The following is a 27,716-nucleotide window of genomic DNA, read 5'->3' on the forward strand; positions in this document are numbered from 1 at the left end:
CCATAAGGGCAAGCGGGCAAAAGGCCACTCATATCTGCCCCGGGGCAGAGGAAGGGGAAAAAGACTGCAGCAGACAGCCTCTTCCCACGAACAGAAGCCCTCCCCCGTTTCTGCCAAGTCCTCAGCATGACGCTGGGGCCTTACAAGCGGACTCAGGCACGGTGGGGGCCCGTCTCAAGAATTTCAGCGCGCAGTGGGCTCACTCGCAAGTGGACTCCTGGATCCTGCAGGTAGTATCTCAGGGGTACAAATTGGAATTCGAGACGTCTCCCCCTCGCCGGTTCCTGAAGTCTGCTTTACCAACGTCTCCCCCCGACAGGGAGGCAGTATTGGAAGCCATTCACAAGCTGTATTCCCAGCAGGTGATAATCAAGGTACCCCTCCTACAACAGGGAAAGGGGTATTATTCCACGCTGTTTGTGGTACCGAAGCCGGACGGCTCGGTGAGACCTATTTTAAATCTGAAATCCTTGAACACTTACATACAAAGGTTCAAATTCAAGATGGAATCACTCAGAGCAGTGATAGCGAACCTGGAAGAAGGGGACTATATGGTGTCTCTGGACATCAAGGATGCTTACCTCCATGTCCCAATTTGCCCTTCTCACCAAGGGTACCTCAGGTTTGTGGTACAGAACTGTCACTATCAGTTTCAGACGCTGCCGTTTGGATTGTCCACGGCACCCCGGGTCTTTACCAAGGTAATGGCCGAAATGATGATTCTTCTTCGAAGAAAAGGCGTCTTAATTATCCCTTACTTGGACGATCTCCTGATAAGGGCAAGGTCCAGAGAACAGTTAGAGGTCGGAGTAGCACTATCTCAAGTAGTACTACGACAGCACGGATGGATTCTAAATATTCCAAAATCGCAGCTGATTCCGACGACACGTCTGCTGTTCCTAGGGATGATTCTGGACAGTCACTTCACATAAATATCCTGGAACTAAGGGCCATTTACAATGCCCTAAGTCAGGCAAGGCCTCTGCTTCAGGGTCAGCCAGTGTTGATCCAGTCGGACAACATCACGGCAGTCACCCACGTATACAGACAGGGCGGCACGAGAAGCAGGAGGGCAATGACGGAAGTTGCAAGGATTCTTCGCTGGGCGGAAAATCATGTGATAGCACTGTCAGCAGTGTTCATTCCGGGAGTGGACAACTGGGAAGCAGACTTCCTCGGCAGACACGACCTCCACCCGGGGGAGTGGGGACTTCACCCAGAAGTCTTCCACATGATTGTGAACCGTTGGGAAAAACCAAAGGTAGACATGATGGCGTCCCGCCTCAACAAAAAACTGGACAGATATTGCGCCAGGTAAAGGGACCCTCAGGCAATAGCTGTGGACGCTCTGGTAACACCGTGGGTGTACCAGTCAGTGTATGTGTTCCCTCCTCTGCCTCTCATACCCAAGGTACTGAGAATCATAAGAAGGAGAGGAGTAAGGACTATACTCGTGGCTCCGGATTGGCCAAGAAGGACTTGGTACCCGGAACTTCAAGAGATGCTCACGGAAGACCCGTGGCCTCTACCTCTAAGAAAGGACCTGCTCCAGCAGGGACCATGTCTGTTCCAAGACTTACCGCGGCTGCGTTTGTCGGCATGGCGGTTGAACGCCGGATCCTGAAGGAAAAAGGCATTCCGGATGAAGTCATCCCTACCCTGATCAAAGCCAGGAAGGATGTAACTGTGCAACATTATCACCGTATTTGGCGTAAATATGTTGCGTGGTGTGAGGCCAGGAAGGCCCCTACAGAGGAATTTCAACTGGGTCGTTTCCTGCATTTCCTGCAAACAGGACTGTCTATGGGCCTAAAATTAGGGTCCATTAAGGTTCAAATTTCGGCCCTGTCAATATTCTTCCAAAAAGAACTAGCTTCAGTTCCTGAAGTTCAGACGTTTGTCAAGGGAGTACTGCATATACAGCCTCCTTTTGTGCCTCCAGTGGCACCTTGGGATCTCAATGTAGTTTTGGGGTTCCTAAAATCACATTGGTTTGAACCACTCACCACTGTGGACTTAAAATATCTCACATGGAAAGTGGTAATGCTGTTAGCCCTGGCTTCAGCCAGGCGTGTTTCAGAATTGGCGGCTTTATCCTATAAAAGCCCTTACCTAATTTTTCATACGGACAGGGCAGAATTGAGGACTCGTCCTCAATTTCTCCCTAAGGTGGTTTCAGCATTTCACTAAAACCAGCCTATTGTGGTGCCTGCGGCTACTAGGGACTTGGAGGATTCCAAGTTACTGGACGTAGTCAGGGCCCTGAAAATATATGTTTCCAGGACGGCTGGAGTCAGAAAATCTGACTCGCTGTTTATCCTGTATGCACCCAACAAGCTGGGTGCTCCTGCTTCTAAGCAGACTATTGCTTGTTGGATTTGTAGTACAATTCAGCTTGCACATTCTGTGGCAGGCCTGCCTCAGCCAAAATCTGTAAAAGCCCATTCCACAAGGAAAGTGGGCTCATCTTGGGCGGCTGCCCGAGGGGTCTCGGCTTTACAACTTTGCCGAGCAGCTACTTGGTCAGGGGCAAACACGTTTGCTAAATTCTACAAATTTGATACCCTGGCTGAGGAGGACCTGGAGTTCTCTCATTCGGTGCTGCAGAGTCATCCGCACTCTCCCGCCCGTTTGGGAGCTTTGGTATAATCCCCATGGTCCTTTCGGAGTCCCCAGCATCCACTAGGACGTCAGAGAAAATAAGAATTTACTTACCGATAATTCTATTTCTCATAGTCCGTAGTGGATGCTGGGCGCCCATCCCAAGTGCGGATTGTCTGCAATACTTGTACATAATTATTGTTACAAAAATCGGGTTATTATTGTTGTGAGCCATCTTTTCAGAGGCTCCTCTGTTATCATGCTGTTAACTGGGTTCAGATCACAAGTTGTACGGTGTGATTGGTGTGGCTGGTATGAGTCTTACCCGGGATTCAAAATCCTTCCTTATTGTGTACGCTCGTCCGGGCACAGTATCCTAACTGAGGCTTGGAGGAGGGTCATAGGGGGAGGAGCCAGTGCACACCAGGTAGTCCTAAAGCTTTTACTTTTGTGCCCAGTCTCCTGCGGAGCCGCTATTCCCCATGGTCCTTTCGGAGTCCCCAGCATCCACTACGGACTATGAGAAATAGAATTATCGGTAAGTAAATTCTTATTTTTTACAAATTTCTTATTGTTTTCATGTGACCTCCTTCTTACAGGAGTTTGTCCTTTAATGAATATGTTTTTGTGATAATAAATTAAGAACATTATATATACTAGACATTAATATACAGTACATTTTGTTACCATAACCACCTAGGGCACATTCTGTATACATCTTTATTTGTCTCCGTATGGTGGGGATGCACACACCTTCCTTGCTGACTGCTGGTGTTCTAGAGGTTGAAGACCCATTTCTCTAAGCACCTGAATAATACAGGTTTGAGTATCCCATATCCAAATATTCCGAAATACGTAATATTTCGAAATACGGACTTTTTTGAGTGGGACTGAGATAGTGAAACCTTTGTTTTCTGGTGGCTCAATGTACACAAACTTTGTTTAATACACAAAGTTATTAAAAATATTGTATTAAATGACCTTCAGGCTGTGTGTATAAGGTGTATATGAAACATAAATGAATTGTGTGAATGTAGACACACTTTGTTTAATGCACAAAGTTATTAAAAATATTGGCTAAAATGACCTTCAGGCTGTGTGTATAAGTTGTATATGTAACATAAATGCATTCTGTGCTTAGATTTAGGTCCCATCACCATGATATCTCATTATGGTATGCAATTATTCCAAAATACCTCTGGTCCCAAGCATTTTGGATAAGGGAGACTCAACCTGTACCTATTATTTGTTTGCATAGAAGCGTGTGCGACAACAAGAACTACCAAGGAGATGTATGGATTTTTGTTTTCCTTGTCATATTCATAACCCAATTACTCACGTACTGCACGGTAGTGGAGAACAAGATGTTTCCATTATCATTTATCATCATTTATCACCACTTATCATTTAGAACCAATGGAGGAGTTGAGAACCAGTGACGTGCGGTGGGGTGAGGCAGGTGAGGCAGAGCCTTTCCTATCATACTAACGTTTTTGCCAGAGTTTTGACTGTATAAAGTATATGATAAATACAGTACAAAGAATATGTTTGAAATATCTTCTGTGCATTATTCTAATTATTTTTATAGCCAAAACTCTGGAGTAAAAAATCTATGGCAGGTGAGGCAGTGCCTCCCATGCCTACCTCTTCCGCACATCTCTGATCAAAACTCACTAAATTTCCAGGAGTTTATACTGCTGCACCTGTGTATAATGCCCAGATATACCCTTTGGCTCATATATTGTATGTAAATCTGGCTCTGGTGCTAGCCAGTGCTTCCTGAGCCTTTTAGCTCACCTCATTTCCCTGCTGAGAACATATATTGGAATCATGATGGTCTAACTTATTGTAATATAACCTCATACTGTATCAGCGCCTGTGTCCCCTATTAGAAAAAAACTTTGCTGTAAAGCTAACATGAGTGGGAACCCCTTAGTCCAGGGGTTCCAAATCTTTTTTGAATCACAGCGCCCTATATTATCAGAATTTTTTCACGGCACCCTTAGGCCAACAGTTTCTTATTGAGAAATTCAGAAACAAATATTCAATTAAGTAAATAGTATTTATTTGTCCCCTTATTTGTCACCCCTAGGTTCAGTTATGTGGTGAGGGACAGGATTCGCTTCTGTTTGCTATAAGCACTGGTTTTGCCTATTACACTGACCATAAACAATTTGAATTGATCCTGGACCACCAACACAGTGTAAGTGCACCAAGGCACCCCAGGCTGACCCGGCACCCAGTTTGGGAAACACTGCCTTAGTCACTAGTTGCCCACACCCATAAGCTAGCTAAGATAGAGAAATGCTCAAGCAAAAATGTTAGCTGACTACTCATGCACCTCAATGCTGCTACACAGTGACAAGTGGTTACATCAGTGCTAATTCTAAGAGTCATTTCTCATTCATACTTCTGGACCTCTCTGTGGCTTTCAACACTGTGGACCACCCTAAACGCAATGGTTCTGTTTGACTCCAGCCTCCCCTGGTTTACCTACTATCTTTCAATTCATTCCATCTGTCTCTTCCTTGAGCCCACCTCTTCTTCTTTACTTATTGAAGTACATTTTCTCCCCCTTCTTTTCTCCTTGTACACTCCTTTGGTGTTCTTTTCAGCTACTTTTTTTCTGATGCCGCCCAAATTTATATCTCCTCTAAGTCTATTCTTAAGTCTCTTCTTTCTCCAGTTGTCTACTATCTCCTTTTTAATGTCCTGAAAACGTAACTATCTTCCCTCTCTCCAGGGAACACTTCATCTCCTCTCCTCCATTGACATCATTATCTCCTCTCTTCCACAAATCCGCTGCCCGGGTGTAATCCATATAGACGGGCCGATGTGGGGAGAGATGTGTGCTGAGCGAACCGCTCAGCACACATCTCTCTTGCCGCTCAGCACAGCGCGATCTGTGCTGAGCGTGCGGGGGGAGACGGGGGGCCGCTCACTTCACCCAGCGGCAGGCAAATCTAGCAGCAGCGATAGCGATGCGCAGGGCTGCGCATCGCTATCGCTGTAAGGACTACACACGGAGCGATCAGGCTTATATTCTAAGCAATCTAGTCAGATTGCTTAGAATATCGCTCCGTGAGTACCCCGTTTACTCTTCCCTCCCCTTAATTTCTCACATTCTGTCACTCTCCCAATCCTGCCACATCCATCTTCGTAACATTTCCAGGAACAGACCATTTTCTCACCTTAAGTTGTAAAACACTTATCCACTTATCTCCTTCTCTCTCCACTTAAATTTAACAACTGCTGTTCAATTTGCAGTATATTCCTCACATTCCTCCCGATTCCGGCAGACCGGAATGACAAATCATTGAAATCATTCAGTGGGTTCCACTATGTCCCTGACAATGCACACTCCTGCAGGTCGTCAGCAACATCGCCCATCGCCGCCGGATCTACATGCAGCAAAATCTAGCAATATCACTAGCATAGGCAATGCTGCTGAATGCAGCATGGACCCTGCAGTCACTCCATTGCAGCCGGCATTGGCAAGTGTGTATGCACTTGCTGATGCTGGCTCCCCTGCTGGGTCCCATCAGGTGCAATGTCACTGGGTACACACATCGTCTAGTGTGTACCCAGCTTATCTCCTGATCCATATACCCTGCACCATGCACTGCCAGTTGCAGCTGCCTCACCTCCCCACTGATTACCTCTTCCTACTCTTGCCAATAAAACTTCACCTGTGTTGTAACCCAACCATTGAAACTCATCTCCATGCCTATGCACTAATCCCCAAGGCTTCAAAAGTGCTTTAAAACAAATCCTTTCATCAAAGCTTACCAGTATCTCTAAACTAATCCTCTACTGTCCTTTCCACACCTACTCACTCATTCATTGTCACCTTTTATGCATAGGCAGATTAAGGGGGAGGGGGTGCAGTGTAAACTATATCCCGGTCCCCCTCTGTCAAGGGGGCCCCCGGCTGGACTGACATCACTAGCTCTCCCTCTTGTGCAGCAGCAGAACCAGGCTGCCAGAATGTGAGTTGGACAGTATGCATTGCAGGTAGAGATACAGGAGTATCAGGTTTCATGAGATACCAATGGAGCTTCCCGACCAGAGAAGAGGTAGGAGGGGGGAGTGAGCTGTAAGTGACCCATGGATCCCAGCTTCTCCTCCTCCCCACCTGGGTGTCTTGGTCCTGAGTAACCTGTTATCTAATGAGAGCATTTGGGTCGAGAGAGAGACACACACACAGAGAGTCCTCCTGGGTCCTGTCCCAGTGTGTAACTAGTACAGAGGCTGCTGCTATTACATTTTTGCTAGATAAATTATAGATTTTATTTTTCTATGTGTATTTTTTTGATTGTTTAAGTTGTGTTTGTTCTACTACAGGAAAACTTTATAAAATAGTTGTCTCTTAATAAGGTGAAGGTATAACTAGTACTCAGGCATTATTATACTATTAGTTTAAATCTAATATTCACCATTGGTTTATATATTTAATATACACATACCATACCTTCCACCATGACCCATTCCATGATGGACAAAACGGTCTCTACCTAGACTCTAGGTAAGTGTTTGGGAGTAAATGGTTGATTGTCATTACAGATTTTCATTCCAACCAGCCAGATCTTGCAGATGATCTGCCAGATAGTAACATAGTAACATAGTAGGTGAGGTTGAAAAAAGACTAGTAGTCCATCGCGTTCAACCTGAATTATATTGCATTCCCTATTCTATTTAGGCTAAAGGCTATAGCCTCAAATATCTTTTTCCGTCAGAAATTTGTCTGACCCATTTTTAAACGCATTGACTGAGTCCGCCATTACAACCTTCTCTAGCAGTGTATTCCATATACGTATTGCCCATACCCATAAGCTAGCTAGGATAGAGAAATGCTCAAGCAAAAATGTTAGCTGACTACTCATGCACCTCAATGCTGTTACACAGTGACAAGTGGTTACATCAGTGCTAATTCTAAGAGTCATTTCTAATTCATCCTTCTGGGCCTCTCTGTGGGCGGGATGTACTAAAGGAAAAATGAGATAAAACCCCCGAAAACGGGGGTATTACCGCATTTTCAAATGTACTAAGACCCTACCGCCGTTTTTTTGCCGTCCAGGGTATCGCCATCTCTGGATGGCGATACCCTATAGAAGCCTATGGGCTTCTTATCGCTGAACGCTGCAACCAGCCACCTCCGCCGCCCCGCCGCAGATGCCGACCCCCGTCCCCCCGGCATACCTTCCTCTAGGCAGCCCTGGACCCGGATGGTAATCTCCTCCCCCTATCAACGCAGCCGGCTGCAGGGGGAAGGAGGAGGCACTGGGGGCAGCCTGCTGCTGCTTCCCAGTGTTGGAGGAGTCTACAGAACCGAGGGAGATGACGGAGACCCCCTGCTGCCCGGGTGTTATACTTAACTCTTCCTCCCCTTCATTTCTCACATTCTGTCACTCTCCCAATCCTGCCACATCCATCTTCGTAACATTTCCAGGAACAGACCATTTTCTCACCTTAAGTTGTAAAACACTTATCCACTTATCTCCTCCTCTCTCCACTTCAGTTTAGAAGCTGCTGTTCAATTTACAGTATATTCCAATCCTCACATTCCTCCCGATTCCGGCAGACCGGAATGACAAATCATTGAAATCATTCAGTGGGTTCCACTATGTCCCTGACAATGCACACTCCCGCAGGTCGTCAGCGACTTCGCCCATCACTGCCGGATCTACATGCAGCAAAATCTATCGATATCACTAGCATAGGCAATGCTGCTGAATTCAGCATGGACCATGCAGTCACTCCATTGCAGTGAAGAATCCTTTCCTGTGCTGAGTACGAAATTTACTCTCTTCAAGCCTTAGCGGGTGTCTGTGCGTTTTGTGTAAAGGTCTCTTAGTAAACAATCAATTTGGTAGCTCGCCTCTGAACCTTTTCAAGTTCTAATATGTCTTTTTTATAGTGTGTTGCCCAGAACTGTACACAATACTCAAGATGCGGCTGTACCAATGATTTGTACAGTGGCAGGAATACGCTCTCATCTCTTGTCTCACTTCCCCTTTTAATGCATACTAACACCTTATTTGCCTTTGCTGCTGCACTTTGACATTGTGTGTTGCCGCTAAATCTACTATCAATGAACACCCCCAAATCCTTTTCTAATACAGTTTTGCCTATTATTTCCCCATTTAGGTAGGTTGCATGTTTATTCTTAGTCCCAAAGTGCGTAACTTTAATTTTTTTCACATTAATCCTCATACACCATTTCATTGCCCAAACTTCAAGTTTAAATAAATCGCTCTGAAGAGACTCCACATCCACATCTGACTTGATTACCCTACATATTTTAGTATCGTCTGCAAAAATTGACACTGAACTTACTAGTCCTTCTCCTAAGTCTCCTAAGTCATTAATAAATATTTTTAACAATAGTGGCCCTAGCACAGAACCCTGCGGTATTCCACTAATTACTTTAGCCCAGCTGGAAAACATCCCATTAATCACCACTCGCTGTTCCTTGTTATCAAGCCAATTACTCAACCGTGTACAAATAGTGTCTCCTATACTGAGCTTCCTTAATTTGAAAATCAGCCTCCCATGAGGTACTGTGTCGAAAGCTTTTGCAAAATCCAGATAAACCCCATCTATTGCATTACGAGATTGTCGCTTACTATCTCATAGAAGTTAATCAAATTAGTTTGGCATGACCTATTTCTCACAAAATCATGCTGGTTCTTATTAATAGCATGGGAGTTCTCCAAGTAGTCCTGTACGCTGTCCCTTAGTATACTTTCCAATAGTTTCCCCACTATTGATGTCAGACTAACCGGTCTATAGTTACCAGGAGGAAGTTTAATACCCATCTAAGTGAATCAGATACAGATGCCTTGTTATTGCAGAATTTAACTCCATCAGAACCCTAGAGTGTATCTATCTGGACCTGGAGATTTATTAGTCCTAATTTTTTTGTAATCATTCCCGGACTACTTCCTCAGACAGATAAGTATTAAGTAATGGGCCTTTATCGATACTATTGTTATTGTTACTCACTAATCCCACAATCTGGTCCTCTCTAGTAAACACTGATGAGGGAAATTTGTTCAATATTTCCGCTTTATCTTTGTCGTCATTTATCAGGATTACCAGTTCGCTTTTTAATGGTCCTGTATTCTCTCTTTTTAGCCTCTTACTATTTATTACTTAAAGAATTTTTTAGGGTTAGTTTTACTCTCCTTAGTGATTTGCTTTTGTTTTTTTATTTTAGCTGCTCTGATTTCCTTTTTGCATTTGTTGTTACATTCCTTGTAGTACTGGAATGACTCTGCCTTCCCGTCTGATTTGAAAGCTTTGAATGCTCGCCCCTTTTTATCCATTTCTTCCTTTACCTTTTTGTTTAACCACATTGGTTTGAATTTAATACTCTTATTTTTACTGCCCAAGGGGATGCACTTATGGGTATATTTGTCTAGCATCGTTTTAAAAAGATCACACATTTCCTCCTTGTTTTTAACCTGAAACAAAGTTTCTCAATCTACAGTCAGATCCATAAATATTGGGACATCGACACAATTCTCATATTTTGGGCTCTATACACCATCACAATGGATTTGAAATGAAACAAACAAGATGTGCTTTAATTGCAGACTTTCCGCTTTATTTTGAGGGTATTTACATCCAAATCAGGTGAGCGATGTAGGAATTACAACGGTTTCTATATGTGCCTCCCACTTTTTATGGGACCAAAAGTAATGGGACAATTGACTCAAAAGCTTTTTCATGGACAGGAGTGGGCTATTCCCTCGTTATTTCATCATCAATTAAGCAGGTAAAAGGTCTGGAGTAGATTCCAGGTGTGACATTTAAACAGTTCAACACAGGTAAAGCCAATCATATATTAAGAGGGAATTCCAGGTAAAGAGCATTTTGACCCACCTAGAATGGGTCATGTTGGGAGATATGCACAATACACCCCCCTGGCCCCTTGTTTTAAATGCCCCCCCCCCACCCCAAGGCTTAATCTGGCCCTGCCTTTATGCATCCAAGATTGTAAACTCTCGTAGGCAGGATGATCTTTCCCCAAGTTTTACTCTTTCCTGGTTTGCTGCCTGCGCTCTCCTGTCTACCTGCTCACCATGCCAGGCACCTTCTGTCTAGCCTCATCCAGGGATGCATTCAATATCCCGGCTGCCAGGATCCTAGCGCTGGGATACCGACACCTTTTCCCCCTCTTGGGGTGACCACGACACCCTTGGAGGGAAAATCATTGCATGGTGCGCATAGCATGCCACCGTGCCCGCAGCGTGGCTCTTTTGCGCTCACCCCGCTGCCGGCATTCCGGCGCCAGGCATATCGCGGTCTGGATTCTGTCCACCGGGATGAGGTTCACCGGTACATAGATACCAACCCCTCAGTCACTGACTGCAGCATCATGTTGAGCCAGTGAACTTTCCTTTCTGTAATATGCAATGTGTTACTGTTTGTTCATTTTTCAATCTGTAGTTGTCTTGTTCTACTATGTGACTCATAGCTGTTAGTTCAATGTTTCATTTGTAGTGATTCTGCTCTACATCCCATTCTATGGCACCGTGGTCCCTTTATGATGTTTTATAAATAAATAATAATAATAATAATAATAATATAAATCATAATAATAATACTTTGCTACTGAGCTCAAATTATTAGAGAGGCGGATTGGAAATGGTTACTCTTATATTAAAACATGCTACAAGATATTTCTCTGGGCAGAGCTGGATGACCTCTTCAGCAGCATATTGATTTATACCTTTAAAAACACGGGAAGATTTATATATAATCTCCAGAGTTTGGAAAATGTAGATTCTGTAATTTTTATTTTATTTTATTCCAGGAAAACATCTTTCAATGTGTCATTTGATGTCTCTGAGTTCCTATGAGAAAAAAAAAGCTATGTTGTTTGGACAGGAGAGAGAGAGAGAGAGAGAGAGAGAGAGTGAGAAAGAGAAAGAAAGAAAGAAGAAAGAAAGAAAGAAAGAAAGAAAGAAAGAAAGAAAGAAAGAAAGAAAGAAAGAAAGAAAGAAAGAAATGTGTCACATTAGACTATAGGTAGACTCTGCCACAATGTATTGCACATCTCTGGAAACATGGCGCCTGCCATGTTTTCAGTTGCTAATCTTACTGTGCATGTGCAGATCACCTGAAAACTGGGCACCGTACCAATTTTTGGGTGATTTCTGTTGCAGCGCCGATGCAGGACACCGGACAGGTAATTAAACATGAGTGCAGCGTGAGCCCCCCTGGACTCAGCGGCCCATGTGTATTGCACACACTGCACCCATTATAGATCCACCAATGATTGCAGATCCTGGAACATTTTATCAGTCACTGGCTTCCTAAAGAGCTTGTCTGCCCGATATCACGACAACCATTGGTAGAGCGTATTCATCATGTCCTCTGCTCTGTACTTTATACTTATTCATGAATGTTGCTGTTATTCTGTTTCACTTTTATGTATTTCCTTCAAGAGAGGTAATTGCCTATAGTTATACTGTATATAGTTATATAGGGTTGGGTATGGGTGACCGGCAGTCGGGATCCCGGGGGTCAGCATACCGACGCTGGGATCCCGGCTGCCAGAATGCCGTCAGGGGGGCGAGCGTATCAAAGCCCCTTGCAGGCTCGCTGCGCTTGCCACGTTGCGGGCTCGGTGGCTGGCTGCGCACACCACAGGTTCTATTCCCACTCTGTGGGTGTCATGGACACCCACGAGTGGGAATAGTCCTAGGCCCCCTGTCGGTGGCGGCTGTATGCTGACCTCCGGGATCCCGATCACCGGGATCATAACTACATCCCGTTATATATCAAGGCCCTTCTGGTCATGTTCTTTTCTGGTGCAATTGACTATTCTGCCCTGTTGTCAGATGATACCGCCTCTACCAGTCAGGCCTTCGACCACTTAAGTGACAATTTTTTCACCTACAAAAATGCTGAGAAATTGTAGTTTTTTTTAAATTACTTATTAAAGTTAAAAAAAGTATTTTTAATAATAAGTTAAAATATTTTATGTAAAGAAAAACATATCTAGGGGTGTTTTGCCCCCATTATAAAATGAATCCCCCCCCTCCCCCCATTTGCAATAGAAACCCCCCCAGCCCCGCCACTGGTCTCAAATACCAATACAGGTTGAGTATCCCTTATCCAAAATGCTTGGGACCAGAAGTATTTTGGATATCGGATTTTTCCGTATTTTGGAATAATTGCATACCATAATGAGATATCATGGTGACGGGACCTAAATCTAAGCACAGAATGTATTTATGTTACATATACACCTTATACACACAGCCTGAATGTAATTTTAGCCAATATTTTTTATAACTTTGTGCATTAAACAAAGTGTGTCTACATTCACACAATTTATTTATGTTTCATATACACCTTATACACACAGCCTGAAGGTCATTTAATACAATATTTTTAATAACTTTGTGTATTAAACAAAGTTTGTGTACATTGAGCCATCAAAAAACAAAAGTTCCACTATCTCACTCTCACTCAAAAAAGTCTGTATTTCGGAATATTCCGTATTTCGGAATATTTGGATATGGGATACTCAACCTGTAATAGTAGACCCCACAGCCCCCTGGTAGCAAACACAAAAAAAAAAAAACACGCAGAGATCAGTGCTGGGAGAGGAACAAACATTCCCTTTGCTGCACTGTGCTTCTCTGAAGTATGCGCTCCAGTATGCCGAACACACAGCACTCTGGGGCGAGATTCCGGCAGTGATGTTGCTGCAACACTGCCGTGTCCGGGGTGCAATGGGGGCAGCAAACATCGGGGGCTCCGGAAAGCGGGAGGGCAGCACACATCATTGGCAGTGCATCACATGTGATGTGACCAAGCCAGGTAACATACACCTGACTCCAGTCGCATCACATGCGACTATGCCAGTCAAGTGGCTAAAGAAGCATAACAGCTGTATTACACCCCGTGAGTGGAACATGCCCAACTTAACTTAGGTTATGAGAAAAACAAATACTTCAGGTGGAGCAACAGATCTGGGAAACATCTTACTAATGTAATTAAAACACTACAGAGTGATCCACAAACTTAGCTTTTTCGCTAACACATATTTTTCGCTAGCACTTTTTTTTAACACTTTCAAATATTAGTTTTACTAATACAACACTTTTTTGCTTTTAAATTAATACCTTTCATCTATGTAACACTTTTTAACACATACCTTTTGCTTCTTTCATATTAACACTTACTAACACCCTAGCCTCTCGCTAGTGTGCTGCCTCCGGGGTGTCTGGCCTTCGCTGGCTTGGTGGGGTCCCTTGCCCCGAACTTAGAATTAGTGTTAGTAGAAGGGATTTGTGAAGTGTCGGTCATCCGACCGCAATGTTCACCAGCTGGTGGCAACTATGACTCGTTTTCACATTGGTTTTGAATGAAATAATATAGTAGTGACTTATTACACTATTAAGATATTTGACAGGGTCTTGTGATCAAATTTTTTATGGGTTTTGGGGCTGACTTCGTGGGTGTCTTCCAGACCTTGTATCGTGATCCATTAGTGTTCCTCACTGTGAGTGGCCTTAACGCTCAGCAATTTAAGTTTTATTGAAGAATTAGGCAGGAGTGTCTCCATTCCACACTCATTTTCAACTTTGCCCTAGATCCCTGACATTTCATACGTAGCTCCATGTAGCATGGCATCACTGTTGGCCCTGTGGAACTGAAAGCCTTTGCTTTTGCAGTAGACCTGTGTTTATACTTTTATGATCCCTGTGAGGCCATCCTGGAGACATTGAAAATTTTAAGTGACTTCCATTCTACTTGAAATATTTAGGATATTTCCCCTCTCACCCTTCACACCCTTCATTATTTAAGAAAATGTTGACAAACTTTCATACTGTACTTGGTGCCAGCTGCCTTTGTCATATTTGGGCAGCGGTCATTTGATAAAGATGGTCAACTTCCCTTGTATATTATATTCCCTTTAAATGTTGCCCCTCTTCTTAACAAAACCAACTTACAAATGATCAACACGGCAATGAGTAAGTTCCAGGGATGTGCAGTGAGGTAAATGGCTCAGGAGGCACTGGCTAGTATCAGAGCCAGATGTACACTCTTATATCATACCCTCCAACATTGCAGAAATCAGTACAAAAAAGGAAAGGGTCGTGTCCATGGGTATAGGGGGCATGGCCCAGCTGCGCTGCCATTTAACTCTATGGGACTACTGGAGAGACGCTGAACCCGGTACAAGGACCCTTTTGGCTGTTACAGACCATAAAAAAACAATACTGTACCAGCCGAAAAGGTACAGTTGGGGGGTATGCAATATATGAGCCAAAGGATTCATGTGGGCATTATACACAGGTGCAGTAGTATATACTGCTGGAAAATTGGTGAGTTTTGATCAGAGATGTGCAGAAAAGGTGGGCGCACCTGCCATAGACTATTTACTCCAGAGTGTTGACTATAACAATGATTAGAACAATACAAAGAAAATATTTCTTATAAATTCTTTGTATTTTTCATATACTTTATACAGTCAAAACTCTGGTATATACATCAATATGACAAGAAAGGCTCTGCCTCACCTCACCGCACATCACTGGTAAGCAGTGGTGTCGAGAGAGGGGGGGAGGGTATAAATTACCTGGGCCCAGGTCTGATAGAGGGGCCCAGTGGGGGCCCAGGTCCACACCTCCTTTGATTAGACCATGCCCCCTGAAAAGTACCTGGGCACAGCTAGTCTCTGTACTGCCCTGGCTGGGAAGCATACACCCCCCCAAAGAGGAATGGCCATGCCCTCAGCATGCTGTGGTCACACCCCCTCCAGTGGGGGCAGGGGGCCTCAGAAAATTGTTGTACCGGGGCCCAGGATTTCTCTTGGCAGCCCTGCTGGTAAGTTCATTTGGGCCAATAAACACCTTTGCATAACTTTATTTAAGCTGCAACAGCTATTAGCTTCCTTGTTTTAGGGATTATGCCCTGGCTGCAAACTAAGGATACACGATGGACTGGGCAGGGGAGAAGAAGACATATACAGATGTATCCTTAGATCAGGCTGTTAGCTCAGTATTGATTTGATTAATCTCCTTCAAGTTCTAATGCGCTCCTCTGGCCATCCATCATCCTTAGAGATCATTTACTGATTCGATCAGTATGTGATGCATGGCATTTACTCCACTCCAATCAACGTCTTACTCCCGGCAGGTCCCCCTTTCTCACCTTAATAGGTTACCCTGACTTTTAATGTGGATGCTATTCAGAGTTGGTTGGTTCTTGGTACTTCCAGGGTCTACGTTTTCTTTACCAGTTTTTCAATCCATCCACATAAATCCCATATACGCACTATCAACTGCAAGGACATGAATTTACAACTGTGATTGTATTTTTTTTTAAACCTGACATGCTCTGATTTGGACCCCAAATATAAACTTCTGGTACATTTCATTCTGGCATTTCTGGTACAAAAACATATTCTCAGTAACCTGTAATTTTCATGACTGACGCAACAGGCCAATACATGCTTATAAAACCATTTGGGTCATCGAGGGGCTTCACTATGGGTGAACCCAAACTTTCTGCCAAGGAGAGTCTGTAATTCTCGCTGTGTCTTCCTTCAGACCTGCTGTGCATAGCTTCAGTCGATAGTGTACTTTAGGTTGGCTCTGATGAGGTGACTCTTGAAGAAATTGAGGTCTGAAAATACTCGGCATGTTTGGAGGCACTATCTACCTTGTTGCTCTGCATCTTGGCATAATGTTCTTTCCAACACTTTGTTCTGTAATGGAACACCGGAGTAGTGCCTTCTGTGGCTATATGACTCCCTCCATGCGTATGAGGGATAGTACCATTTCTGGTTAGGGTACTGCTGATTAGAACCCTCTCGGCAGTACCTTCTTGGAGTTTGGTAAGTCCAGGATTGGCTATGATTTGCTGCATATTTGCTGCCTCGAACTCACATTAGCTGCCTGTACACCCTTTACTCCTTGGACAATATTAAACTCGACTGTCTCTCCATCTCCTACAACGCAGAGATACTTTCTAGGGTTATTTTTCGTGATGGCTGTATAATGTATGAACACATCTTCCTTGGTGACTTTCTGGTTTATGAATTAATAACCACGGCTCACTTTGAAACATATGACTGTGCCCTAAACTTTGGATGTGCGATCTTGGTTATCAGGGTCTGTTGAAATGGGCATGGCAATCCCTTGAATCTGGTTCTGATATACAGGGTACAGTTCTACATCTCTAGGCTGTCTTTCTTCCAAGGGTAGACATGTTCCATTTGCTCCAGCCTCGGTGCACTGGTATTTAAAGGATCTTCAACGTTGCATGCTTGTTTCACATGGCCACTACGATTACACCTTCGACAAATAGGCCATCCCTGTGCGTCAAAATAATCAGGGGGCCTTCGTCCACTTTCCCACAAATCTTGCGAAGGTTGCCATCTCTCTATTTGCAAACACATTCATTCATAAAATAAACTCCCCACATGTGCACCCCTAATTACATATATAGTTTTACTGGGATATTGTGAGGAGATCAGGATAGGGGTACTCTCTCCTGGGATAGATGGGCACCTCCACACACAGCAGACAGCAAAACAGCACACCAGTCCAGGGTTTTTTTTTGTGTGCAATCTAGCCGTGGCTAATTTTATTGTGCAGTACAGAAATATACTGTAAAAATAAATCCTAGCCAGTCTGGGCACTAACTAAACATAATAGATTCCCTCTCTCAAATGGTAGGACCTAATGCCCCTACCACAAACACAGGCATATGCACAGTGCTGTGTAAATCACAGTGTCTCATAACAGGCCTGCTGCTTATTTCCCCAGGTAGTGAGACCCTGAGCCAACCCCTGACACAGCTTTTTATCAACCTCTTACAGGTGCAAATGCTAATTAGCCTGCCCTTAGGCTAATGGCCTAAATACCTGAAATCGGTCTTGTGGATGGAGCACTCGCTTCTCGCTCGCATCCATACCCCAGGAACCCTTATCCAACTTTTACCAAAAGCCCAAAAGCTCTCAGCAGAGCAATCACAAACATCTTCCTGGAGTTTTAAAATACATAGGCCAGAAACCTGCAACAAACATATCTCCATTTTTTTACTTTACCAGTGCTTCTATCACAGTATGTATGTACTGTATATATGTAAGTACACTATGTATATCTGTATATATGTATGTATGTACTTTCTATACTGTACATTATGAATTTATGTACACGGTATATATGTACACTACGTAACATAGAAACATAGAATGTGACGGCAGATAAAAACCACTTGGCCCATCTAGTCTGCCCCTTTTTTGTATATGTGTATAGGCCAGCATGGTACCTAGCGCAATAGCAATACTGTACAAAAGATGACATTTTTATTTTACCAGATTTTTTTAACATTTATAGGTGACTCATAAGAATGGACAAGTGGAGATGTTGCCTATAGCAACCAATAAGTTTTAGGGTAGCATTTATTAAGCACATTCTATAAATGATAGGTAGCAACTGATTTGTTGCTATGGGCAACTTCTCCACTCTTTACGCTGCACTACGTCTCCCCCAATGAACCTACAGCAGAAGGAGAGTGTGTGGTAGCTGGGTCTCATTCTGAGTTCCAGCATGTGGGAAAGATCTTATGGGATAATTATTCTGCTTCTATAAAATATGCTTCTGGCCTGGTGGTAAATAATGTCTGATAACTTTTGTCATATGTTCTCCTTGTAGGAAACTGGAACATGGAGATTATGATGAACAGGGAGAGTGCGGAACAGCTATTAAGAATAGATGAATGCTCACATGGGAGAATGCATGAATAAGTCAGAGGCAAAGCTGGTTTCTGAATAACATCAGGAGATCATTTTCTCTCTTAACTCCTCTTAATACATCCGTTAAAAAAAGAGAATGAAGGATGTCAGATCAAACACAATGAGAGGCAATATATTTATTTATAGGGATGAGAATTCAGTAATAATCACATGGTTGCAACAAAACAGACATTATTTATAATCTGTTTCTGTACATAAAGATGTGCAATGCGCAACTCTGCAATGTAATGTACCCAGTCTAGATGCGTTGATGGTTGTAAATTGAAGCCATCTGCTGCATTCATACTGAGAAACAACTAGGGAATTAAAAGTTAGCACTGGTGCAGGTCTAGGTGCTGAAATATGGGGAATTATTCCAATTATTTCTCTTTATGTCAAATTTGCATTAAATTGTACAGAATATGAAACTGCTCTATTAGGGACTAAGGATAAAATGAATTTATCTTGTGCAAAAAAGTTCTCTTTCCATAAAATGTGCAATAGTTTTGGGGCATGTATAATAAACCAGATGTCATTATATTTGTAATGAACGTTTTGGTAAAATATTATGCGCCTAAAACTCAATACCTTACTGATAGTTTTTTTTAATTGTATACTAATATTCTTCAGTATAATTTGAAGATATCCCCCTAATGGTGGGTACACGCTAGACGCCGCGCCAACGATGCAATGTCGTCAGTGAAGGGACCCGGCAGGGGGTGCCAGCATGTACAAATGCATACATACTGTACTTTCCAATGCCGGTAGCGCAGAGACGGCAGGGGGGCATGCAGCATCCGGTAGCATGGCCCTCGCGGGCGATGACACTGACGATGTGCAGGATATCGTCAGTGACATAGTGCATACAGACTGGATGATATCGTAAATAATGTGTCCAAATCTGGCACATCATACACGATATCATCCAGTGTGTACACAGCTGTAGATGTGTTTTTTAAGCGCTGGCTGATAGTAATTCTCCTTACACCCATTCTAAAACCAATAGAATTGGCAACTTACTGTAAGAACTCAGGGCCAAAGAGATCAGATACAGACCCGCGTACTGAGAGGGGCGTGACCACATCCAGGAGGTATAACCAGGACACCCCCCCCCCACACACACACACACACACACACATAAAAAAATAAAGAAATACTATAGGGGTGACCTGGGTCCAAAAAATGGGGACTATGTCCCCCACTAAAACTGACCCAAGCCTCCACGAGCCGCTCCAACGAGCACGCACACGGGTAAATAGTATCTTCCAGAAAGGTCTGGTGAAAAGGGGGAGGGGCGGGGAAGGGACAAAGGGGACACCTGTACAGGGCCTTAAAGTGCAAGGGGGACCCATGGATCAGTGACACCAAAAAACGGAGCAGCAGTGACAACATTGCTTTTAAAGTATATTCTCTAACTGCTCAATTAGTAAGTAAGAAAACAATTAATTGCCCCCCAAACCCGACGCTAACCCCTAAACTAACAGTAATGCCTTAAGGCAGACCGGATGGGCCATGTGGTTCTTATGTGCCACAAAATTCTATGTTTCTATGTATATGGTGTATTGCAAGAAAATATCTGCAAGTCCAATGGTACCGTGTGTGCGGTATATACTTTCACTTACTCGCAGGGCGAGAACATCTCCCCTAATTGAATTCAGCCTTATGAATAGACTTTGCGTGATTCCTGTGCAGCAGCCACAGAAAGGGTTAATTTCTGCAGTTTGTCACTCAAATGACGTTGTTTTTTTGTTTTTTTTTGCAGAACTGAGCTCAAAGCTGTAAACCACAGACCAGGTGCAATAATTGCTCTATGGGGGCAGCTACTAAACTCAACTGAGAGATGGCGTCACCTATATATGATGGAGGACAAGAGAATCTGGAGAGGAGAGTTAAAACTCTATGCGTCGGAGCGTCTGCTGGCTGTGCATCTGCGTATCACTGGGACCCTTTACCGCCGGCGTTAGGCTGCAGTTGATAGAAAAAAAATAATAATTTTAGGAATGAGATTTTCACTGGGGCTCCAAGATTAATAGCAGAGTTATACAGGGTGTTTTAAAAAAATTTAACTGAAACTTGTATATGTATCTTATGTGTTACAGTAGACGTTGAGTGATAACCGGTATGCCATAGTACGTCATCCAGGAATGTGAATAATGTATGGAACATTATTTCTGAAGTTACGGGACAGGATGGAATGGCAGGCCTTCCCTGGCATCCGTAACAACTGGGTTCCAGGACAATTTCCAGAGACCTGCACTACCAAACAAAACTATCCTGTCTTGGATGTAAATGTTCCGGCAAACAGGGTCCGTGGCTAATTATAATAAAGGACATTCCGGCAGACCTCGCAGCACCATGAGCAATGTGTGAGGATGGAAAAAAGTTTCAGTTACCTTTTTTTTTTTTTTTTTAAACACCCTGTATACCACTGCAATATGGGCAACTTAAAGTTGAAAGTAACGTGCATTTGTGACCCCCGACCTGTACCTGAAAAGACAGGTTCTGGTTTGCACAACAAGTTCAGTAAAATGCAGATGTGCCATAGAGAGGCTTTGGGGCCTAGTTATCAAATAAGGGGCTTGATGTAATTGCTTGTGAGATGGCCTGACCTCCGAGACTCTGGACGAACTCATATGTTTTTTAATTCCGCAAACGTTTACAAGACAAAACCAACCATGTTTTGCCTTGTAAATGTTTGCTTCTTAAAAAAAAAGTTTGAGTTCGTCCAGAGTCTCGCAAGCCATTCCATCTGGCGCCATGTTTGCAAAATATTCCCCTAAAATAGCCATTTTCAGAGGATAACCACAAAAATTAAGTCTTCTCCGGATGTATTATACCATGGAGGAACCTCAGCAAATATCTCCAATATCTGCGGGCCCTTATCTATAGGCCAATGCACATATTTACTGCAGTTTCATGTGAGATTGGTGCAATTAAAATACACATTTCAAATCTGCCATAGTACTTTTTGTACCCAGCGCTTCTATGGTGTTTTCATCTGAATGCACTTGTGTTACGAAACTGTTGTACTTACAGTAATTTGGTCTTCAATTTTCTTAAGGCCCAAATGAACTAAGTGCTTGGGATAAATGTTTTGATGAGAAACAATTCTATTTGGCAAAATATGACTTGGGGGGCACTGCTGTGTGGCATAAATTGGTAAGTGACAGAAGGCATGGTTCAGAGGTGCATGCAAACCCCGCTGCAACTGCAGTCCTGCATGCAGCGGTTCTGAAAAAATACGCCAATTTCTCAGCCCACTGAAGGCATCTCTTATGCACTGCTTTGTACAAGGACGCATATCATTTGCACCATCAATTTTCTGAATGTTGATGTCAGAAGCAGTGGAGCAACTTTTTACCTAAGTATTAGCGACAGCACATACACAGAAAATGTGTTGCAAAGTGAGTGACAGGCAATCAGCATTTGGTGGAGGTATTGGGAGGTTGCTAGAAAAATGCAGGTGTTTCAGGGTTGTTTTCTGGGCATTCCCTGGTCAGCCACTGCAAATTCATTCACAGGTGGAGAGGCCCCAGCATCTTAGGAGAGTAAGTCTGAGACAGCATAGGGTGCTCAGAGGTCCAATTGTGCTTCTGCTTATGTACAAGATGTGGCTATTAAATCTAGAGGCTGATACTATAATGAAGTATAATTATATTTAATACATTTTTAACTCCGCTCCTCTTCTATGTACTTCCCTTCTGCATCCACACACCGCTACATTCTTATTTTCCATTGGTCAAAACAGTTTTGTAGCTCATTATGTGTCAGCTGTCTCAAAAGCGCCGTCGTTTTCTTCTTTACCTCAGTCACTGATGCAAAGCAGGTTCCCTTAAGAACAAATTTTACTTCAGAGGAAAGAAAGAAGGCACACGGTGCTAGGTTTGTCGAGTGTGGAGGGTGTTCTAGCACTGCAATCTGTTTCTTGGCCAAAAACTGCTTCACAAAGAGAGCTGTGTGGGCTGATGTGCTGTCCTGATGGAGGATTTGTCCATAAGTCTGGCCTCTTTGTTCTGATTCTTTCCCACAAAGTTTCTAGGACATTTTTGTAGTAATGTTGATCACTGTTGCGCCTTCTGGTACCCAGTCTGCCAAAATAACACCCTTGATCTCAAAGAAAACAATCAACATGGCTTTGAATTTTGAATTGCTTTCTTCATTCTTGGTGATGATGGTGTTTTCCAGTGCATGGACTGGCGCTTTGTCTCAGGATGGTACTGGAAGATCCATGTTTCTTCACAGGTAATAACTTTATCTAAAACATGCAAAATCTGCTTCAATATGTTCCAAAATGTCTGTACAAATTCGCTTTTGATTTTCTGCTTGTCAGTGAGAAGCCTTGGAACCATCTTAGCACAAACTATTGTTAAGATCTTGATGCAAAACGTGCTTACCAGTTTCTTTATTAACCATTTCTGCTATCATTTGGATGCTGAGTCAACGGTCAATTCGAACAATTTAAAAAAAAAATTCCAACATTTTCATTTGTTTTTGATGCACAAGGCCTTCCAGGACATTCATAATCTTCAACATCCTTACAACTATCACTAAATCTTTTGTGCCACTCAAACACATTTGCACGTGACATACAATCTGAGCCGTAAGCCTCAGTTAGCATATGGAAAGATTCAGTGGGCATTTTGTTCAATGTAACTATAAATTTATTAAATGCATTGCTCCACTTTTGAACTAAGCGTTTGTTCAAATCACGAGAAAAACACAACTTCTTCGAAGGCTGTGTGACAGATGGGTGTAACTTGCAAAACTGATTTGGGATAGTCCATGGTCAATGTACCCCCACTCCCTTTTAACTCATGCAGTATAGTTTATTCCTTACAAGTACAGTCTCGTTATTTAATAGCCACATCTTGTACAAGAGCGGCGGATGTGAGACACCAGTAGGGGGGTCTCAATGCACAAGACGGCGGCTGAGTCAGACAGAGATAAATGGGATACAATATAAATTAAATATAATTGTAAGATTTCATAATAACATAGGAACCACATTGGGATAGATGTTGATATTATTGTTTTGGTAATAAACTCAGTTTCTCATTAAGTTTTCTTTACAATATGTAAGAAAATAAAAAGTTATCAGTGAGTTACTGAAATTGATGTGCACACACAACTTAAATATGTTGATTAAAAATATTCTAAATATAATTAGAATTGTCACAATAGGTTTCCCTACACTGTATATTATGCTTAGCAGAATATGGGGGGTATTCCATTTTCTCCGGTAGTCTCTGAGCTATTGGTTTACCCCTTCCTATTCAATTACGGCTCATTTTCGGCAATGCCTTTTCCTCTTTTTTTTTTTAGTGAAAAGGCATTGGTGAAAAATGCCTCAAAATCTTTTTAGCCAGCGCAGGGAAGAAAAACGTGGAGCCACATGTTTTTCGCTCCTGATGAATTTTTCACCAAGGCGAAAAAACTGCCCTGCTTTTGAATAGGATGAATCCCCATTTGCCCTAAAAATAGCGAAAAGTCATGTTTTTTCTCTTAGGCGAAAAAACGAACCTAATTGCATACCCACCCAAGCCATAAATCCCAGTTTATGAATGTTCTGCTAATAGAGAGAGTCCTCAATTTTTGCTATAAGAAAGATGCTTATTTTTCTGCACATCTAACATTCTCTAGGATAAATCTGGAAGCATTGGAAATAGGGAGTTTCCTGGGTCTGAGACAATTATACCTTTCTTTCAGGAGTTTTTCCTATAGTAAGTAAAACATGATTTGTGAGTGTGGTGTGACGTCCATCCTCTCATGCCTTTAATGGAAACAGTGTTTGCAAAACATTGTAAATCTTGCCATAAATTTACAGAGAGTGGACATAGGAGTCACCTACAGTCTGGCACAGTATTTGCAGGGAAAATGCCAGCTGAGTACACTGGCATCCTGCATACCATTTATTGAGTGTCCCAATTTAGATAAAAAGATAGGAATCAGAAATTGCGGGGTCCAGTACAAATGAAACAGTCAGTATCCGCTCCACCTCCTTGTTTGTTCTCTCCTCCCATTGACCACCACCATTTTTAATTTTGTTTGCACTGTGACATATTTATTTACTCTGGGTGTAATAAAAAGTGTGTCATCCAACTACTTGGCCAATTACACTACGTAAAGGAGAGGTAGGGCACACCTTTCACAAGCAAACAAAAGCAGGAAGAGAGGTTGCACTGCCTGTACCTAATCCGACCAATATATATGTAGAATAATATCAATAATAATAAATAAAGCAATATATAATAATTATTATTATTATATTTATTATTATTAGGGATACAATGATGTGACTGAATTTAACTGCTTACTGAACACTGGGGCTGTACGGCCTACACGTCCTCACTCACATCCTTGGGGGACCTTCCTGGCTACCAGCTTCCTGAACACTTCTGTGGCTGCATGTAGGTGCGTAGGTTCATTCCAGTCGCCAGGAGGCAAGTTGGAGTCTGGGGCCGCCCCCTCCCCCTTGAAGAAAAAAATAAATAAAAGGGAAAACAAATATTGTGTGTGTGTGTGTGTGTGTGTGTGTGTGTGTTCGTGTGTATCACATGACTTACACAGCTTACACAGTGGCGTAACTAGAAATTTTTCTCCCCCAAGGCAAAAATTCTCTGGCGACCCCCCCCCCCCTCCAATTGGCACTTGTGAAGTGGTGAATCTGCGCTCGCCTGCAAAAGTGGGCATGGCCTTGCTGAAATTGGCGTAGCTTTGCAAACTGCACGCCCACCCAGACGTTGGCCACCACAGGAAAAAAAATATCCAGATTCATGCCTCTTACATTATTTGTCATTTTCCCTCCGTATAGTAATGCCCAGTATACATTATGTCACATACTGCAATGGCCCTTAGACATTATGTCACACACAATAATGCCCATGACACAATATGCCACACACCATAATGCCCGACACATTATGCCACACACCGTAATGCCTGTGACACATTATGCCACGCATCGCAATGCCCGTTATACATTATGCTACACACTGCAATGCCCCTGATACATTATAGCACATACCACAATGCCTCTGACAGATTATGACACACACCGCAATGCCCGTTAAACATTATGCCACACACTGCAATGCCCAGAGACATTATACCACATACCACAATGCCCGTGATATAGTATACCACATCGTAATGCCTGTGACACATACCGCAATGCCCGTTATATCCTATGCCACACACTGCAATGCCCCTGAGACATTATACCACATACCACAATGCCCGTGATATAGTATGCCACACACAGTAATGCCTGTGATACATTATGACACACACCGCAATGCCCATTACACATTAAGTCCTACAGTAAGGCTTCTAATTACTTTTAAATTACCTACTCGTTGCCAGGGGTTTCATGCTCTTGGTTCCATGCACGGTGCCAGGGGTTTTCATGCTCAGGGTATCATGCTCGTTGCCAGGGGTTTCATGCACTGGGTGTCATGCTTGTTGACAGGGGTTTCATGTGCTGGGTTTCAAGCTTGTTGCCAGGTAGTAATATTCATTGCCAGGGGTTTCATGCACTGGGTGTCATGCTCGTTGCTAGGGGGTAATGCTTGTTGCCAGGGATTTCATGAGCTGGGTGTTTTGCTTGTAACCAGGGGGTAATGCTTGTTGCTAGGGCTGTGCTCCCAGTGCCAGATATTCCCCCACAGTGCCAGGTACACATATGCCCCAGTGCCATTTATGCCCCCCCCCCCCAGTGCCAGGTACACATACACCCCTAGTGCCAACTATGACCCCCCCCCCCCCAAAGCCAGGTACACATATACCCTCTGGTGCCAAATATGCTCCTCCAGAGCCATATATGCTCCCCCAGTGCCAAATATGCCCCGCAGTGCAAATATGCCCCCCCAATGCCAAATATGCCTCCCCAATGCCAAATATGCTCCCCCAGTGTCAAATATGCTCTCCCCCAGTGCCCAAATATGCTCTCCCCCAGTGCCAAATATGCTCTCACCCAGTGCCAGGTGCACCCCCATCCCTCCCCTCTGGGCTCCCCCGCTGCTGTGCTGTTTGTTTTGTGAAGGAGGGACACGGAGGGCACAGCGCGCGCCTGTCCTGTGTGTTCCTCCTGGGTCTCCAGCGGCAGCGGCGTGTCTGTTTAATGAAGTGCCCGTTCGTGAGCTCTGATTGGCTCACAAACGGGCACTTCATTAAACAGACACACCGCTGCCGCCGGAGACCCAGGAGGGACACACAGGAGAGGCGCTCGCTGTGCCCTCCGTGTCCCTCTTTCACAAAACAGAATCAGTGGCGGCGGCTAGGGCTCCCCGCAGCCCTGCGCGTCTCCAATCGCTCACAGGGGCTGCGGGGCCCTAGTTACGCCACTGAACTTACAGAATTTTATAGATAGCGCTCTCAGATGTTCTACAGGGACCAGAACCTGCAGTGAATTGGCAGGGCTCCAGCTACGCTATGTGACAACGGCCAGCGGGTTAGGTCAGACACACGAGATTCAGCTGTCTGTAGCATGCAGAATCAGAGTGGGTCCCATCTTACAGTCCGGCAGCAGTGGTGGGTGCACCGTTCCTTGCTGCAGTGCAGGCAGGGTGGTACTAGGCAGGAGACTCCCGGTCCCCTATTGCAGGTGTTAGCAGGGCTCTAGGGATAGAGCCAATTAACTATGTAGCAGCAGCGGGTGCGCTGCAGAGCTCCGTTGGCAGAGCAGCAACCACACTTGGATCCCGCTGTGAACCACATGGGTGCTGCTGTTCATGCAGGTGCCCTTCAGGAGCAATGGAGGCACCGGCCCAAGGGCAGGCGCCTCCATTGCCTCTGGGAGTTATGCACCTGGCTGCATGGCCTCCCCACTCATATCCTTGGCAGACCTGCCTAGCTGCCTGCTTCCTGAAAATCGTGGCTGCATGGCCTTCTCCTCCTCCGCACTCACAGCCTCAGGGCACCTGCCTGGCTGCCTGCTTCCTGAACACTTCTGTGGCTGCACGGCCTGCTCTTCCTCACTCACAGCCTCAGGGCACCTGCCTGGCTGCCTGCTTCCTGAACACTGTGGCTGCACAGCCTTCTCCACCTCACGCACAGCCTCAGGGACACCTGTCTGCTTCCTGAACACTGTGGCTGCACAGCCTTCTCCACCTCACGCACAGCCTGTCAGGTTCTGTTTGGTTTGTGTCCCCGGAGGGGGCGCTAGAGGGTCAGTGGAGGTAGGATGGAAGAAGTGAGGAGGCCGGATTGGATTCCTGCGCATGTGCGCAATGTTGTTTTTTTGAACAGTAAGGTAAACAATATGGCAGCAGGAATACTTGGTAATAACAGAAACAAATGCAATGATAAATGTGCAGCGTGGAAGCTGAGAGTCTATGGCAAAGACTGT

General features: G+C 44.0%; 1 long non-coding RNA gene across 1 annotated transcript in view; it reads left to right on the forward strand.

The window, feature by feature from the left end:
- The window catches only part of LOC134980011 (uncharacterized), a 37,701-nt gene extending 19,209 nt beyond the window's left edge, over positions 1-18,492 (forward strand). Inside the window, exon 2 of the long non-coding RNA XR_010190313.1 lies at positions 18,291-18,492. This is a non-coding gene — a long non-coding RNA (uncharacterized LOC134980011). The remainder of the gene's footprint in view (positions 1-18,290) is intronic.
- The last annotated feature ends 9,224 nt before the right edge of the window (positions 18,493-27,716 follow it).

The sequence above is a fragment of the Pseudophryne corroboree genome, chromosome 12 (genome assembly GCF_028390025.1).
Source record: "Pseudophryne corroboree isolate aPseCor3 chromosome 12, aPseCor3.hap2, whole genome shotgun sequence".
NCBI classification, from domain to species: Eukaryota; Metazoa; Chordata; class Amphibia; order Anura; family Myobatrachidae; genus Pseudophryne; species Pseudophryne corroboree.